The sequence below is a fragment of the Mesocricetus auratus genome, unplaced genomic scaffold, assembly GCF_017639785.1.
Source record: "Mesocricetus auratus isolate SY011 unplaced genomic scaffold, BCM_Maur_2.0 Super-Scaffold_100007, whole genome shotgun sequence".
In the NCBI taxonomy this organism is placed as follows: Eukaryota; Metazoa; Chordata; class Mammalia; order Rodentia; family Cricetidae; genus Mesocricetus; species Mesocricetus auratus.
Genome location: NW_024429191.1, coordinates 35,617,335 through 35,634,039, shown reverse-complemented (window position 1 = coordinate 35,634,039; position 16,705 = coordinate 35,617,335). Strand labels below are relative to the sequence as shown.

General features: G+C 39.6%; 1 long non-coding RNA gene across 1 annotated transcript in view; it reads right to left on the bottom strand.

Moving 5' to 3' along the window:
- Positions 1-797: 797 nt before the first annotated feature.
- Positions 798-16,705, bottom strand: part of LOC121141341 — a 52,373-nt gene continuing 36,465 nt past the window's right edge. The window contains exons 4-5 of the long non-coding RNA XR_005878224.1: positions 2,084-2,279; positions 798-1,682 (exon numbers count right to left, since the gene is read on the bottom strand). This is a non-coding gene — a long non-coding RNA (uncharacterized LOC121141341). The remainder of the gene's footprint in view (positions 1,683-2,083; positions 2,280-16,705) is intronic.

The window sequence follows — 16,705 nt, the reverse complement described above, 5'->3', positions numbered from 1 at the left end:
GTCCCAAGATCACAATCTTCTTGGTGTAATTTATTTGCCTGCCCTGCCCTATCTAATTAGTCTCTCTTCCTTAAATTTCTTCTCCCACATCAGTGATATCCCATGCTGCCTTCATGGGTTAGAGTGATTTAATTTATAAAAATTAAATAAAATTAAAACTGAAGGCCATATACTCAGGTTCTTTGTCCAAAGATTTTGATTGTCATTATGTATTCTTCAGAAGGGACTCAGATTCAAGTTTGTAGGACACTGTAACCATGGCTTTATGGGTGCAGATATGGGAATCACTGAAGAACACAAAGAAGATAAAATACATACCCAAGTAAGATGTGCAGAACTGTCTGATGTGATTCATGACCCAAACCTCAGTGTCTTTGACATGTCATACTATACTGTAAAGGGAGCCTTGAAAACAATAGAATGATGGAGGATCATTCCAGCCAGTTCTCCTGTGACTACACTCCATCTGAACAGACCCTCTCTCCTGGGATTAATAGCTTCTATCTCCCAAAGTCAGCACCACTGATACCACTACACCATTCCTGCACAACCTAGGTTAATTAACCATTACTATGATCACCCTAACCAGACTCTGAGTCCTTCCCTGAGAGAAGTTTGCTCTCTCACCTCTTCCTAAGAGGACACCCCTTTGCCTTATTCTGAAATAAACCTGTCTCTGCGATGGATGCGTCCTAAATTTTGTTCTTCTTTCACAGCCTCCAGCTTTAATTTTGCTGAAAATTTACCAGTATTATTTACCTGTCTCACTACTGTAACAAGAAACTGACAACAACAACTAACTCATGGAAGCATTTATTTTGGCTCACATTTGGAGGGTACAGTCCATCATGGTGAGGAAGTTACCATAATCAAGGGCATGAAAGGGCTGGTCACATCACATCTTAGGAAGCAGAGAGCAACGAATACTCCTGCTCAGCTCACCTCTTCCTTTGTATGCTGTTAGGGACCCCATCCCTTTGGATTTATTGCCTGTATCTAAGGTAAGATCAAGACAATTCCTAACAGACAAGCACAGATGCAAGCCTAGCCTAGCCTAAATAATCCTTCATAGGCATGCTATCTGATTTGTTTCCATGACAATATTAATACTCACCAAATTGACAATCAAAATTAACCATCACAACATCTATGATTACCTTTCTTTAAAACTGCCTTCCATTCTGTAGTGTTCATGGTTACCTCCCCTGGATGGCAAGCACTGTTTCTTTGCAGTGCCCTGTGCTCTCCAGTGCATGACTGTGGAAATACACTCCCAACTAGGAAATGCAGGACTCTAGAATCCTGGGCATTCATCCTCTAAGTGCTTAGAGCTTGATACATCTCCCACAGCTTCAAATGTGCGGTTCCCACCCTCAGGATCTCGCACACAAAATAACACTTGCATTGCCCATGCCTACACAGTGAAATGAGGCGTTGAGAAATTCTTTCAATTAGTGTCTAATTAGCTCTGAGCTGCTGGCAGATAAAACGGTGTAGATTTTATTGCATTAGGTATCATAGTTTACAATGCAAACTCTACAGAAGCTGGTGGTTCCATAGGGGAGTTGGCAGGTATAACTGAATCCAAATCTATTCACAGCCTCTGCCCAGATCCCAGCACCTCCTTCTGGCTGAATAACTGCCTTTGTAGATTGAGTGCTGAAGTTGTATAATGCAGAAGGCTAAGAAAAGGAGAGAAAAGAGATAATAATGTTAGCAACATAACACATAGGACAAAGGGAAGGAAGCCACAACAACTCTGAACATGTGATTTCTGTAGCAGAAACAATGGAGGAGAAAAACCACAAAATACCATAAAATCTAAAGGTCTAGGCCCTGCCCTGGATGAGATGACAGACTATGAACACCTCCCACAGAGGGCCTCACCCTCCCTGGGGAAAGGAGTGGGGATTGGGGGAAGAGAGAGGGGTGGGTTAGTGGGAGATCATGGGAGGAGGGGAGGGAGAGGGAGAGGGACCTGGGATTGACATGTGAAGCGACCTTGTTTCTAATTTAAATTTAAAAATAAAAAGATATAAAAAAACCCTGCTTTTACCTCTTCAGACCTTTTCTTTGAACTTACTCAGGAATAGGGAGTAATTCATGTGAGCTGTGAATCTGCAAGGACGTCACAGTCTGCCAAATTTATCAGTTGATGTTCTAACACAAAAAGCCAGTGTCTGGAAGTGGATCCTTTGGAGTTGATTGTGTTTAAATGATGTCTTCATGATGGGGTTGGTATCTTTGTAAGAAGAGATCCTAGGGTGATGGCTAGCTTTCTTTCTCACACATGTGAAAGTAAAGAGAAAAATAAACCAGCTACCTTCAAGCCATGGAGAGTGCCCTTACTAGGGACCAACCATGCTGTCAACATTTCCATTCCTGATAGATCTGGGAATCAGAACGCTGTGGTTTAAAGGTCTACCATATATGATGTTTTGATGAAACAAAGATTTAAAAGAAGGACAAGAAAGGCCAGAAAAGAAGATAAGGCTTATAATATAAGGTAGGAAAAATCTACATTTAGTAGACTGCACTATGTCATTCATATACAATATAGGGATAGAGTCCAGAGAGATCACTAAGAAGACCACCAAATAGATATAATTGTAAGTCACAAAGATTGATACATAACTCTATAGGCGCTTGCCTATCAGGTTCATATTGCCATGTTTCAAACCAGCACCAGATACACACACACACACACACACACACACACACACACACACACACACACACATAGAGGTTATCAATATGAAATTATAAAACAATGTTCAAGATTTGACAAAGAAAACAGAAACAAAATTTAAAACAATCTAATAGGAGAAAAAACATTAAATGAAACACATCACATTAATAAATATGTTAAATGTAAAAGAACTGAATATGCTAACTTTAAAAAGATATTTTGTGGTGCTCACAAGGTAGTCCTCTGTAAACCAGGAATCCTGAGCCCTTATCTAAAAGAAAGCCATTGTTGATATCTAAGCAGACAGCCAGAGGTATGAAAATACATCATTCCAGCAGTGATAACTTACAAGGAGGATTCACTATTAACATCAGATAAAGTGTGCTTTTATGACAGAGTTACCAGACAAAGCAAGGGACAACAAACACTGATTACAGTATTAATCCACCCAGGCACCAAAAGAGACAACACACACTGACAAAAGTATTAATCCATCAGAATGCATTGCAAATGAATCCAAACCATAAAATGCCAAACCCCTGAGACAAAACCTAAAAGGAAGGGTGGAATAGATAAATCTACAATTACACTGAAAACTTGCATGGTCTTTCTCAACAGCTGATAGAACAACAAGACAGAAAGTCAATAAGGATACAGAATTGCCCAACAACAGCATCCATCAGCAGGATCTAGTCAATATTTGCCAAATGCTCCATCCAACAGCAGCAGAGTTCACATTCTGTTCAAGACCTCAAAAACATGAACAAAAGAGGCCAAATCCTGGGCCATAAAACAAACCTCGGCAAGTTCAGACAAATTGAAATAACTACAATACACTCCAATTTGAGCTTATTAACAGAAGCAGCCACAGCACTTCTAAGTGCATGCCAACTAAACAGCATGTGAAGAGAACCCAGGAGTCCAAACAGTTGCCTTAGGTACATTTTTTAAAAATCCATTGAACAAAATGAAATAAGACAGCATCAAAATTCATTGGCTATATCTGAAAACATAGCCAGCAGGGATATGTATAAAATCAAGCATACATTGATTTATTTTATTATTTATTTATTTAATTATATTTGTATGTGTATATGTCTGTGTGTATGTGCCTATGGATGCAGGTGGTGAGTGAGGCCAGAAAAAGGCATCATGTGCCCTGGTGCAGGAGTAACAGGTAGTTGTGAGCCACCTGTTGTGGGTGCTGGGAACTGAACCCAGATCCTCTCTAAGGTCACAATCACTCTTAACTGCTGAGTCGTCCTTCTAGGCACTTACACGCACACATGTAGAAGAAAAGTTCAATCAGCAATCTAGCACAGTTTAGGAACCTACTAAAAGTAGAGAAAAACAAAGTCAAAGTGACCAGAGTTAATGGAAACTGGAAAGCACAGACAATAATGAAATTGAAAATATACAAAGTACCTACTCCTTAGTAACCATTAAAAAATAATAAAATCATTTTCTGTCCAGTGTTTGCTTTCTGTATCCTTCTGATACCTACTTTCATTAAAAATATTTTTGAGAATATAACTACACAGGTATGTTTTTAAAAAATAGATTATACTATACATTTTCTGGGCATAAGTAGTATGCCCAGAAATATTGCCCAGAAATATAGTCTGGGCATAAATAATAAGCATAAAATTTTAAAGTAAGGAGGGATTAAATTTAAAAGCTATACTAGAGTCTCATTCTTTTCTATTCATTCTCCATTCTTCAGGTGCTTTAGCCTGGAGATCAGTGGCTGAATGCTTTCACCTGATAAAAGCTACCTGTTTTTTAATAGCTGGAAGAAGTCTTGTAGTTTTCAGAAAGTCTCCCCAAATCACATTAGAGAAAAAAATTCCATGTTCTCCAAATTCAGTAGTAGTTTTGACTATGTCTTGTTTTACATGTATATCAATTACAATAATGGCTAGATGTGTACTTTGTACTTTGGTGCCTGATATGAGTATGGCTTCAAATGTACATATGAACTCAGAATACTTGATGGTGCACACGCCTTTAATCCCGGCATTTGGGAGGCAGAGGCAGGCAAATGTCTATGAGTTTGAGGCCACGCTGGTCTACAGAGTGAGCTCCAGGACAGCCTCCAAAACAATACAGAGAAACCCTGTCTCAAAAAACCTGAAAAAAAAAGAAGAAAAAATTTAAGCATTTTGACAAATATAGAATAATAAAGATTAGAACTTGAGGAGAGCTGGCAGGTACAATTCCATGATAGAGCACTTGCCTGGCATGTGTGACTACCTAGGTTCAACCTCCAGCCAAAAGGGACACTTGAGAGCTGGAAGGAATTGGAACTTCAAGTGTTAACGTATTGGGGCCAGCAGGCCATAGCTCCAATACAACCTGGACATATCCTGAGCTTCTTCTGATCAGTGGTATAGGCAGTGTTTAACATCACAGCCTGTTGACTAGTGTGTACCTCGCTTTCTAACTCTCGTTTCATCCTTCACAAGTCTGATTACACTGGTACACTTCAATGATAGATGTCTTCCATTAAGTTAACCCTGACACCTCTGTAGGAATATTCATATTTTTTCTATCAACAAGACAGAGTGCAAAGTGAAGCCACCTAAGACCCAGAAGAGTTGGCCTTTGGTCACACATGCTGCTTATCAGATTTGTCATATTGAAGGTCTCAGATGACTCCTCTGAAACACAATCCCCTCTGTTCCAGGATAGTTATAGTAATTGGCCCTCAGCATGTCGCATGGGCCAATGAGAGCACTGTATATACATTTTTAAATGTGTGGCAGAGAGAAGAGTAGTCAGGTAACCTCCTGCTCCTCTTCCTATTCTGAAATGTCTACTTCCTATGATTCTAGAAAAGCAATGGGCAATTACAATTTCTTTTCTAACAAAACCACCAGGCCCACAGCTATCATTATAAATGGCCCTATTTAGAGTGGTGAGAATAAAGCATTCAAAGGTCCTTGACCAGGTTCCTGGTAGAATTATAATTATTACAATTATGATACATAATGCAGCCTGTGTTATTTGATGGCATCCCAGGAAATCTATGACAGAGTTTGAGGGGGTGGGCAGCCTGTGATATTAACTAGAAATTGAATTGGATATGAGTGCTGTCATCAGAATTGAAAACTGTCAGAGAACATAACAGTGAAACCGACAAAAGGCAGCTGTGAGTGGCATCAGAGACTACGGGAGGCCAGGGTGTCCACCAGGGCTCTCTGAGATCAGAGGTTAGGCCAATCTCATTAGCACCTTCATTAACTACTCCTAAGAGGGCAATGCGTCTGCTTAGCGTGATTTTCAGGGGATGCTTAGCTCTGATGGCTGCCAGTGTAGAGAAACAAAGCCACACAGGGAACCAGATGCCTTATAGTATAAAGTCAGCAATTGTCATGGACGGATTCTTCTAGAGAAACAAGAGCTTGGACTTATATCCTAATGTGCTCTCTCAATTACTACTAATTAATCTTCTCTCTCTCTCTCTGTCTCTCTCTCTCTCTCTCTGTCTCTCTCTCTCTCTCTCTCTCTCTCTGCCTCTCTCTCTCCCTCCCTTCCTCCCTTCCTCCCTCAGTTTCTCTGGCTTGCTCCCTCCCTTCCTCTGTCTCTTCCTCTCAGGTTTACTGTGAGCCCTTCAAAGAGAATTATACTTCTAGCTTCTGAAATTCCATACCCCCCCATCTTTTATTACTCATCAGAGCTTCTAAAAAGAAGCAAAGTCTTGCCCCTCCTCAGACTGTAAATTCCCTGAGGGAGAGGGAGCTGTCTAATTCTTCACAGACTGCATAATATTTAAGATGACAGCCATTCACACTTCTCTAGCCTTGGATTTCATTATCCACCCTCTACCTGATTTAAATAATATCGGTAGATATCCTTCTATCTGTGAACATCTGGTTGAGCCTCCTCATGATCTCCTTCCTACGGTCTCATCCACAACCCCTCACTGTGCCTGAATCTACCTTTTATCTGCTGTCACACCAAGGAGACAACTTAACTTGTGCTTATTCACACACATCATTTCTCATTAAAATGCCCAGCAGTTCTTCCTGGCTGATGTCTAGGCATAAACAAACCTTCTTCTTGACACCAAGCTACCTGGTTTCCACCCTGTGTTTTCTGTTTGTCTCCCTGTTCGTTTTCCCACAGTGGCTCCTGCTGAGTCTCTGTTCTTGTCTCTGCACATGGACATATCTCCTTTTAAGTTATACCCCTGCCTTTGTAGTTCTTTTGTGTCTCTCCATTCCTCTACCTGGAATGTTCACCTCTCTAGTTTCTTTCCTTTGATTTTTGCTTCTTACTAAGGTAACACCACTGCTCTGGGATTTATCCCGACACCTCACTCTTTTCTACTCCACCTACCTGTGTCCAGCCCAATACAGAATGCTATCCTGTGGGTTTGAATGCATGGATATCTCTCAGATCCGTTTCTCTCTGCCTATGCTTTTATTACTACAACAATCTCAGCAGGTCTACATCTTGGATCCTTAACTGTTCTCTTTTCTGGCTTCTTTTTTGGATGAACAGTGAAACCAAAGGTGCCTTTTTCATGCTCCAAACTGTTTCTTGTTAGTGAAGATAAAAATCAACCTTGCCAAGCCCTAAAGCTTGTCTAAAACCAGGGTTAGCTAAGGGCTCTGTAGGTTTGTTCCATAACATGTCTATGTTAGTTAAATACCTGGTCTCAGTGGTCACATAGACTTCAGAAGAGGCAGCTAAGGGAGGAGAAGCTTGCTTCAGTTTCAGTGAGGAGGGATAGTCAGGCATGGAGGCAGAATCTTGAGCCTGCTTTCTCAGTATATGGTATGTCAGCAAGCAGAGAAGAATCCAGATGCTCAGCTGCCTTCTCCTTTTCCCTACTTATCTAATCCAGTCTCCATCCCCCAGAACAGCTCCACTCACATTTAAAACAGCCTATCACTTCAATGAACCCTCTCTGGACACATGCTCATACATACTTTTCCACTGGTTAGAATGTTTCTTCACATTTTACTAGTTACTGTGTTTTTATCTAATGTCCTCAAATAGGCCATATTTCCTTGATCCTTACTTCTTAGAACATTTGCCCACTCCATGAGCTCTTTCTAGAATATTCTTAACCCATCTACCCCACTAATCCAGACATAGCTTTAAAGTCATAATTCAAGTCTAAATTCTTAGGAACATCTCTAGATAGTCTAGAGCAGTTTATCTCAACCTGTGGGTCTGAACTCTTTTTTGGGTCACATATCAAATATGCTACATCAGATATTTACATTATCATTCCTAACAGAAACAAAATTAGATTTATGAAGTAGTAATGAAATAATTTTATGTTTGGAGGTCCCCACAACAGAAGGAATTATATTAAAGGGTTGCAGCATTAGGAATGTTGAGAACCTCTGCAGACTCCACTGTGCATTCTTTTTTTTAAACAATTTTTATTGTTTTTAGAAGAACTCTGATTTACATATCCATCCCCTCATTCCCTCACCCTTCCTTCCTCCCATGCTTCCCACCGAACCCCCAACCCACTCACCACCCATTCCCCAGGGACAGTGAGACCTTCCACAGCTGCCTGTGCCTCCAAGTAGGGAAAGGACATAACTTGGTCCCCATGTACACAGTAAACTGTTCTCAAAGCCAGCGACACACAATAGATGTGTTAGTGATGTTATTTTCCTTATAATTTTGCTTGACAAACTGCTACCCTGTTTCTTGGATATAGGCCAGAGCTTGATTTCTTAAGCTATAATTTCCTATGCCCCATGTGATATACATGGGGAGGAGAAAACCACCACCAAACACATACTTACTGACTGACATCTTTACATGGCGGCCTGTCACAGCCTGCCATCCCTGATATCACACTCTTGTTCCCAGCTCAGTCTCATCTGTCAGAGCAAATTTCTAGCCTGATTTAAGGCGCCACATTGTAAGTATATCTAGGGCTGGACAAATCCAGAACCGTGTCCAACATGGTGGTTCACACTTGTTGTCAAAACACTCAAGAGGTGAAGTCAGAAGGATTGCTGTGAGTTTGAGTTTGAAGTTTGAGGCCATCCTGGGCTACAGTGTGAAATTAATCTCTAAGACAAAAATAAACAGGAGGAAGGGAAAAAACAGCAAGGACTGTCTGATACAAACACATATTTAATAAGTGCCATACAACAGGATTACCATGTGACCCTGGTCTCCCATATAAGAGCCTTGTGTTCTCTGAGGAAAGAATAAAATTTGTGTCTTTTTGCACCATATTCACTGTGGAGAGATACCTTGCTCAGCCTAGATATAGGGCGAGGGCCTTGGTCCTGCCTCAAATGATTGGATGGACTTTATTGATTCTCCATGGGAGGTCTCTTTTCTGAGGAGTGGATAGGAGGTGGGATGGAGAAGTTAGCAGAGGGGAAGGGAGGGAGGGGGAACTGGAATTGGTACATAAAATAAGATTATTTAAAAATTAATTTGAAAAAAGAATCAAGATCAATGCTGGCCACAAGATGTAGAGCATGCCAATGAGAATGTGTGAAATCCTCCCAGGATCTACAAGAAGTCGAGCATCTGTCCCTAGACGATGTGAGCCCAGAAGTTTATACAGAATATAATTTGTCCAGAAGAGGTAAAAATATGAACAAAACAAAAAAACCCACATGGCTCCTGGTGATATTGGTGTGTCCTTAACACCCATACTCTCAAATTCAAGATCCCCTGGGAGTAATCAGGCTTCACAAACCATTGAATTCCTCTTTAAATATAAGCTACTTAGAATGAGTGTTTCTGTCATTTGCAATCAAAATAATCCTAAGTGGTATATGATTTCCCAAAGCAGATGAAATTTAAGTAGATTCTAAAGGCAAGTCTGCAAAAGGAGAAGCCATTCCAGACATGGAGAATAACAGAACCAACACATAAAGGTTGGACCAGCATGGAGCAGAGAGAGGGGTATTTGTCAGTCAATGTGAAAGAGAAGAGTATTCAGCATTGACTCTACTTTCTGAAAGCCAGCATCCCATACTCATATCTGCAGAATTTCCCATGACTACCCAGCAAGAGTTAAAGGGATACCCGAAGAAAGTGACAGAAATGAAACAACACAAACAGGAAATGCTTTCTGGGACAATGGAAAAATTTTGATGGAAACAAAGTAAACAAAGCAAACCTGCTGACTTCTAACACTTTATTCAAAGAATGAAGGGGACAAGGCTGGTGTTAAAGATTGTCCACTGGCTGACACACGCTTACTAGTGTCATAAGAGACACACATTAAAAGTATTCTCTAGACAGATAAAATTTCATCAGTCACTCAGTGTTTACTCTGTGACTGATAATGATCCCTGCATGGCGAATGGAAATGAGTGGTGGTGGTGTTGACCATCTCTCTCATTTGATCAGGATGAATGGCCTGCTAGGATCCTGAGACTATAAAGAGACAACATGCTTCATGAACGACAGAGCCAGTGATGGGACACCTCACTGTTCAAATGTTGTTCCTCCTTCAATAATACTATTCCTTCTCTCCTGATACACACTCATTGAACCTACCTTCAGGTTCTCTGAGGAATGCAACTTTCTCTGGAAAGCCTCCCAAGAAGGTCAAGTCTTGCTGTGGCCTCTCCGAGCAGATTGCAGCCTCATTTTTTTAAATAATTCTGTTTGTGGTCCTGTTATTAGTGGGTACATAGTGACTTTAGTCGCTACATAGATCGGTATGTAGTGGCTTTCCCCCATGGATCTTAAGCTCTGTGATGACAGAAACTGATCTCACTTGCTTTCTCCTTTATGTATCTCTTTAACAGATGCAAGCAGAAGAGCTGAGCACAAAGAGGCCCTCAGTGTTTGCTAAGGCAACTAGTTAAGCTAGATTAACTCCCTTGCAAACTGCCTATGGGTACCTCTCTGTCTCTTTTCTAAGCTTCTGATCCATCTCTTCATCCTGTTATTTTTTTCCTAGCTTTGGAAAATTACCGGTAATGTTAGCATAATTGTGGGGGAAATAGAAAGAATGATGCTTGTTTTCTGAAGTACAGAGATGATGGACTTTTTTTAAAAAAAGATAAACAAGCAAAGTAATTTCAAAGAATGATTCATGCAGTGCAGAAAACTGGGTAATTGGAATGGGCACAAGGAAGTAACTTTGTCCCTGTAAAGGGCTCATGACACAAACAAGAGGACCAGATTTCACCATACAGAACCTGCATGGAGAAGATGTTAAGGTAAAGGCATGTAATCCCAGGGCTGGGGAGCTGGGGAGGGGAAGACAACTGGAATCCCAAGGGCTCTCCAGCCAGTCAGCCTAGTATTGTGGCTTTGTGAAAAGTGAGAGATCATGTCTCAAAAGCAAGGCAAAACACTTCAAAATCCCTTGTTCTCTGCACATTGACAAGATGTGGGTCTCTGTTAATTACCATCTACTTCAATGTGAAGCTTCTCTGATAAGGTCTAGCTATGAACTAGATGACAAAGCAATAAGTTATTAGGGGTAATTTTAATCCTATGTCCATGCAGCAGAATAATAGTAGTAGGTTCCCTATAGGTACCAGGACCTGTCTAGCTGCAGGGTTTTGACCTTTTTGACAGTGTCATGGCTAGGTCCCTTCTTACGGAGCAGCCTTAAGTTGAATCAGACAATGGTTGGTTACTCCTGTAACATCCATGCCTTTATTTCACCCTTGTGCATCTTAACAGGGAGGCTCTTATTGTCAGGAGCAGTGTTCATAATTGAGACTAAACATTACTTTTCTTCTCCAGTAGTGTGCAGAAAACCTTCCAGCAGGGTGAAAACTGCCCAGCAGGTTTGAAGCTTCCAGTTGACTACAACTTAGATTTCTCCATGTCATATAACTCAAGTATGTAGTATCTTCAGCAATAGGGTCTTAAAATCAAGTTTTATGGGGTAACCAAGAGCATTAGCAATAGTCTGTACTGGTTAGAGAGTCTAGGGGGCCCCACTGACTAATAACTCAAAAAGATAAAGCCAATTTCTGGTACTGGGGCTTTTATTGATAGAATATGGTGTCTAATTGGGTTACTATCATTCCATTATAAGAATAACACCATTTAAACTCTTTTTATACATGTGTATGTATACATTTTAGAAAGCTTCTACTGTGGTAGGTTTCCAAGTGCCTTTATTATTATTTATTTCTCCTCATTTTTCTTCTCTACCTACCTTCCCACACTCCATCTCCTTTAATTTTTCCTGTTCAATTCCCCCATCTTATTCCATTATCATACTGTATTCTATTTCTCCTTCCTAACAAGTCTCCCCTCTCCTGATGGCATGGTCCATCTTATATAAGACGCATTGTATTTATTCTTGGACAATTTCATACCTGTAAACAATGTATCTTGATCACATGTGCCTCAACTCTGCCCTTCCACTCTTTCCAGGCACCCCAAAACAGTCTGCATCCCTTTAACACTTCCTTTGTTTTCTTTCTACAATCCACAGGGTCCAATTGATGCTAAATTTTTGGAGTATTGACTGATTTTATTGTCTTTATCTTCTGTGGACGACTACAGCTTCCGTGAGCTCATGAGTGCAACAGTCATGGAATGTCCAGAAGACATTTCATGGCACTCCTCCCCACTCTATGCCCCTTACATTCCTTCTTCCCATTTTCTATGTTGTTCCCTGGAGTTGACAAAGATACATCATTTAGAGTTGATCCTCAGTAATCTCTTGTTATCATAACTTTTACCAGTCATGAGTCTTCGCAATAACTGTTGACCACTGCAGAGGGTAGCTTCTCTGGCTATGATTAAAGGCAGCACTAATGAATGGGAATAGTCACAATTATATTATATAGAAGACAGATTGACAACAAGGCTTTTAGTAAAACTACAGTAGTGGGTTCCTGGCAAGGATATAGTCCCTTTTGAATTATGTTTTTAAGGCACAAATGCTTATTTTTCATTATTTCTTTACCTTTCTTTCTCTTTGTTTCTTTGTCTCATTATTTCTTTTTTATTTATCTTTTTCTGTCTCTTCTCTCTGTCTTTGCCTACAGAAGCCCAATTGTTCCATTCCCCTTTGCTAAGATGTCTCTGTACCACTGTTAGATTGTTTTGCAGTGTCCCAGATATTTTTTAAATCTTTCTGTATTCTTTATTCCCTCACCATCAATCTGTAAGTCATCACCATCCACAACACTATTCAGGCTTGATTACCGAGGCCAAATAGTTAGCCTTTAAATCAAATAAACAGATTCTTGCCTCATGTTTATTTTAAAATATGTTACTTCCATTTCCTTTGCATTTCCACTTATAGTACATTCTTAAAATTTGCCTATTCTAAAGAAAATTTTTCTGGAATTTTGACAGCAATTACATCCAACCCACACAATAATTGGGAGAAAAATGTGTTTTCTTACTATATTGAGGCCTCTAATGCATGAGCAATTTATGCTTTAATTTCTTTCAATGACAGTCAAGATCTCAGCTTCCAAATTATGTATGTTTCATTAGATGTACATGTATTTCACTTGTAATGACTTACTATAAATTGTTATATTTTTAACTTTTGTGTCTACTATCTCATTTCTAGTATAGTTAATGGATTGTCTTTTCTGTGCTTATCATATCTTATAACCTATTATTTTCTAGAACTGATTCTGGATACAGTATTATTTCCCATTTTCAGACTTCTATGCTCTTTACTTCATGCCTTTGTCTATCATCATGAAGGGTTTGCAGAACTGGTTGACAGGCTGGTGAGAACAGACACATGTCTTGGTCTTGAGTGTAGAGAGAAAGTGTTCACTCTTTTATCTTAGGGTCACTAAGTATAATGTGACCCTAGTGTTTTGTTTTATTTGTTTTGATAGAAATTCTTTTCATCTTTCTATGTGTATACAAATTTGTGTATATGAATACAACCAAGTGTATGATACAGAAAGTGTGTAGAGATCAGAGGACAAACTTGGGTGTCAGTCCTCACTCTCTACCTAGTTTGAGATAGACTCAGTTGTTTCCATTGCAAATGGCACTCTAGCTGCTCCTAGCCTTCCAGGTGTCTTCCTGTCTTCTGCCTACATCTCCATATAGGAGTGATTACAGATATGTAACATATTGTCCAGCCTTATGTAGATCTATGGTTTTGAACATGGATCTTCATGCTTTCATGACAAGTACTTTACACACTGAGTATCTCTCCAGCCCTATCTTTGTGGGTATTCTTTTGGAAGTCTCTGTCTAGATTTTTATAGTGTGTTACATTGACAGATATTTCATCCAAGGAATGCAATCTATTGGTGATGATGCATAAAATGGTGAATTCTTTTCTGAGTCTGTGTTACTAACTTTTACAGGTATATTCATGAATGATACTGGTCTACAGCTTTCTTTATACTCTCTTTGATTTGCTATCAAAGAGATAATAAACTCACAAGGAATTATAAAATATTCCTTCCCATTCTTTATTATGAAGAGATCATATAGGACTAGAGATATTTTTTGTAACACTTCATAAAATTTTTAGCAAAACCATCTGGGCTTTGATAGTCCTTTGTAGGAATTTTTAAAGCTATGAATTCAGTTTTCATAACAGTTGTTGGACAGGGGCTTTTCAGCATGTGTTGTCATAGCTTGAAGGAGTTTACCTATGTCATAGAAGCTCTCTCTCTCTCTCTCTCTCTCTCTCTCTCTCTCTCTGTGTGTGTGTGTAAAAAGAGACAGACAGAGACAGAGACAGAGACAGAGAGAGAGAGAGAGAGAGAGAGAGAGAGAGAGAGAAAGTTGACAATACCCCCTTTTATTCTGTGCTATATGCTACAATGCCCCTGCAACATTCTTGATATTAGTAAGTTTTTCTTTTTCTCTTTGGAAGTCACTAATGGTTTGCTAATTAAATCCAACAACAGACATTCACAAATGTATGTAAGTGTTTATATAGATATATAAATGACATTGGTATGCATCCCAGGCTGCTATCAATCTTCCCTTGTCACACCTTACAAAGACCCAGATTACTTTGATTTCATTTTATTCCTTTTGTTTTATCCAGGTTTCTGAATAAGGCTTAGACAGTCATTGGGCATGATGGGAACTGAATCCAGGGCCATATGCATACAAGAGAAACGCTAACCACTGAGATCCAACCCACTTTAATTTTATTTTAGGTACGCATCTGCTATGTTGCCCCTTCTGATATCAAGTTTGCAATGTCCCTGCCTTGGTCTCTGTGATTTCAGGCCTGTCCCACTATTCCCAGCCAAGAGTATCCCTCCTTTAAGCATAATTACAAAATTCATTATACCCCTCATTCAGTGCACAGGTTAAAGAAATCCTTCAGCATTCCTCCTAGACTTGTGCATTCTTCACAGATGCACTGGCTAGCATGTATAGCATATTTGAAGATGTTACTGCTGTCTTTTTGTGTCTGACATTCAGTTTTAATCCATTGTGGTAAGAGAAACAAATAAATTGTTTCAATTTTCATTTGTTTGTGCTGAGACTATGATTATGTCATGAATGTTAGATAATTTGTTATTGTAATGTAAATTTTATTAACAAACTGCCATGGGTTGTTTGTGCTTGTTGAAGATGGACTCTAAGACTAAGATGGGGGAAGGGGGCTATTTCAGGCTCATCATATTTATCATGGGTCCTCTGAGACTGTTTCCTGAGCCAGGATGGTCCCTGCTTCAGTGTAAAGGACAAAGGAGAGCATCAAACAGTCTTTGAGAATGGCTGCAAGATAAACCATTTCTGATATAGGTTGCCATTGTTTGTCTCCTAGTTTAAAAATAAAGAGGGAAAAAATCCCACACTAAGATGAGGAAGCAGACACTCATCCATGGAAAGACAAGTCCTAAAGGACTACTATTTCAGCAGAGTTTATTCTGGAGGTTGTAGACACCCAATATGATGGTGTTACTTTTGTTGGCTCTGTAAGCACCCAGTTTAATGGTGTTTAGGTCTCAGCTGCTTCTCTCTGTTGGCTACTAGCTACAGGTACTTTTATTTTGCTTGCTGCATATTTAATATACTGTCATTCAAAACCAAAAGCTCAACTAACTATGGGAGGTCACTCTTCTTGGGAGGCATCCACAGAGCTACACGTACCAGAGGTCTCTTCATTGTTGTGGTTTCCATTATGCCTTTTGTCTGGTGTTCTTTTTTCCAGTCTTTCCATTCTCCCTTTCTTCTTTCTCTGAAACCTTCCTGTGTGTTTTGTCTTGTGACCTTTGAATACAAAGCTCTACATTGTCATACTGGATCATTATAATAGTTATTTCTTTTTTTAAGAATTTACTGTTTCAAGCTAGAGATGTGGTCAGTGTTTAAGGGCATGCACTGTTCTTGCAGAAAACCCTAGTTAGGTTGCCAGAAACTATGTTAGGCAGCTCTCCTGTAACTTCAGTTCTAGGGGATCTGATGCCCTCTTCTGGCCACCTTAAGTAACAGAACACACATACTAGCACATACCTATATAAAGACAACTATGTACACTTAATTTTTAAGATTAAAATAAATATTCAAAAGGAAGACTATGTTTTAATTTGTTTCATATGTGTTCTTAGTGGTTTAGGGAACCATTCTATGCTGTTATTAAGCTCTTATCAAATAATTCCAGTAGCCTTGTTATCTGAATCCTGGCATCTCTCATCTGGCTCTTTCACCCAAAGTTGGGTTGTCCCTGTTTCTTGTCATGATGGGAAATTTTTCCATTATAATTTGAGTTTGTTATGAGTGATCAGATTTCATTTAAGCCTTCTATTTTTGGCTGGCAGATTTTTCTGATACCAATCAAGAAGAGAACACTGTGAAAGGAAGAAAAGCAAGGTTTTTTACTTATTCTAAATCTACACCTGTGGTGAAAGCTTGTCCATGGAATAATAGTCTCTATCGTTCCCATTTGAGCCACCTGGAGAGTGTGCTTCTAAACTTCCAAGTTTGGGTGAAAGTCTGGATTTCCCTGAAGTTTGACAGGGAATGAAACAGATAAGTATGTAGGAGGAAGACATTCCTGCTTCTTCACTTGGCTGCATGGGGTTGAGGAACGAGTGTGCTCCTTGATATGGCACAAGTGAAACCACCCAGTATACTCTTGGTTGG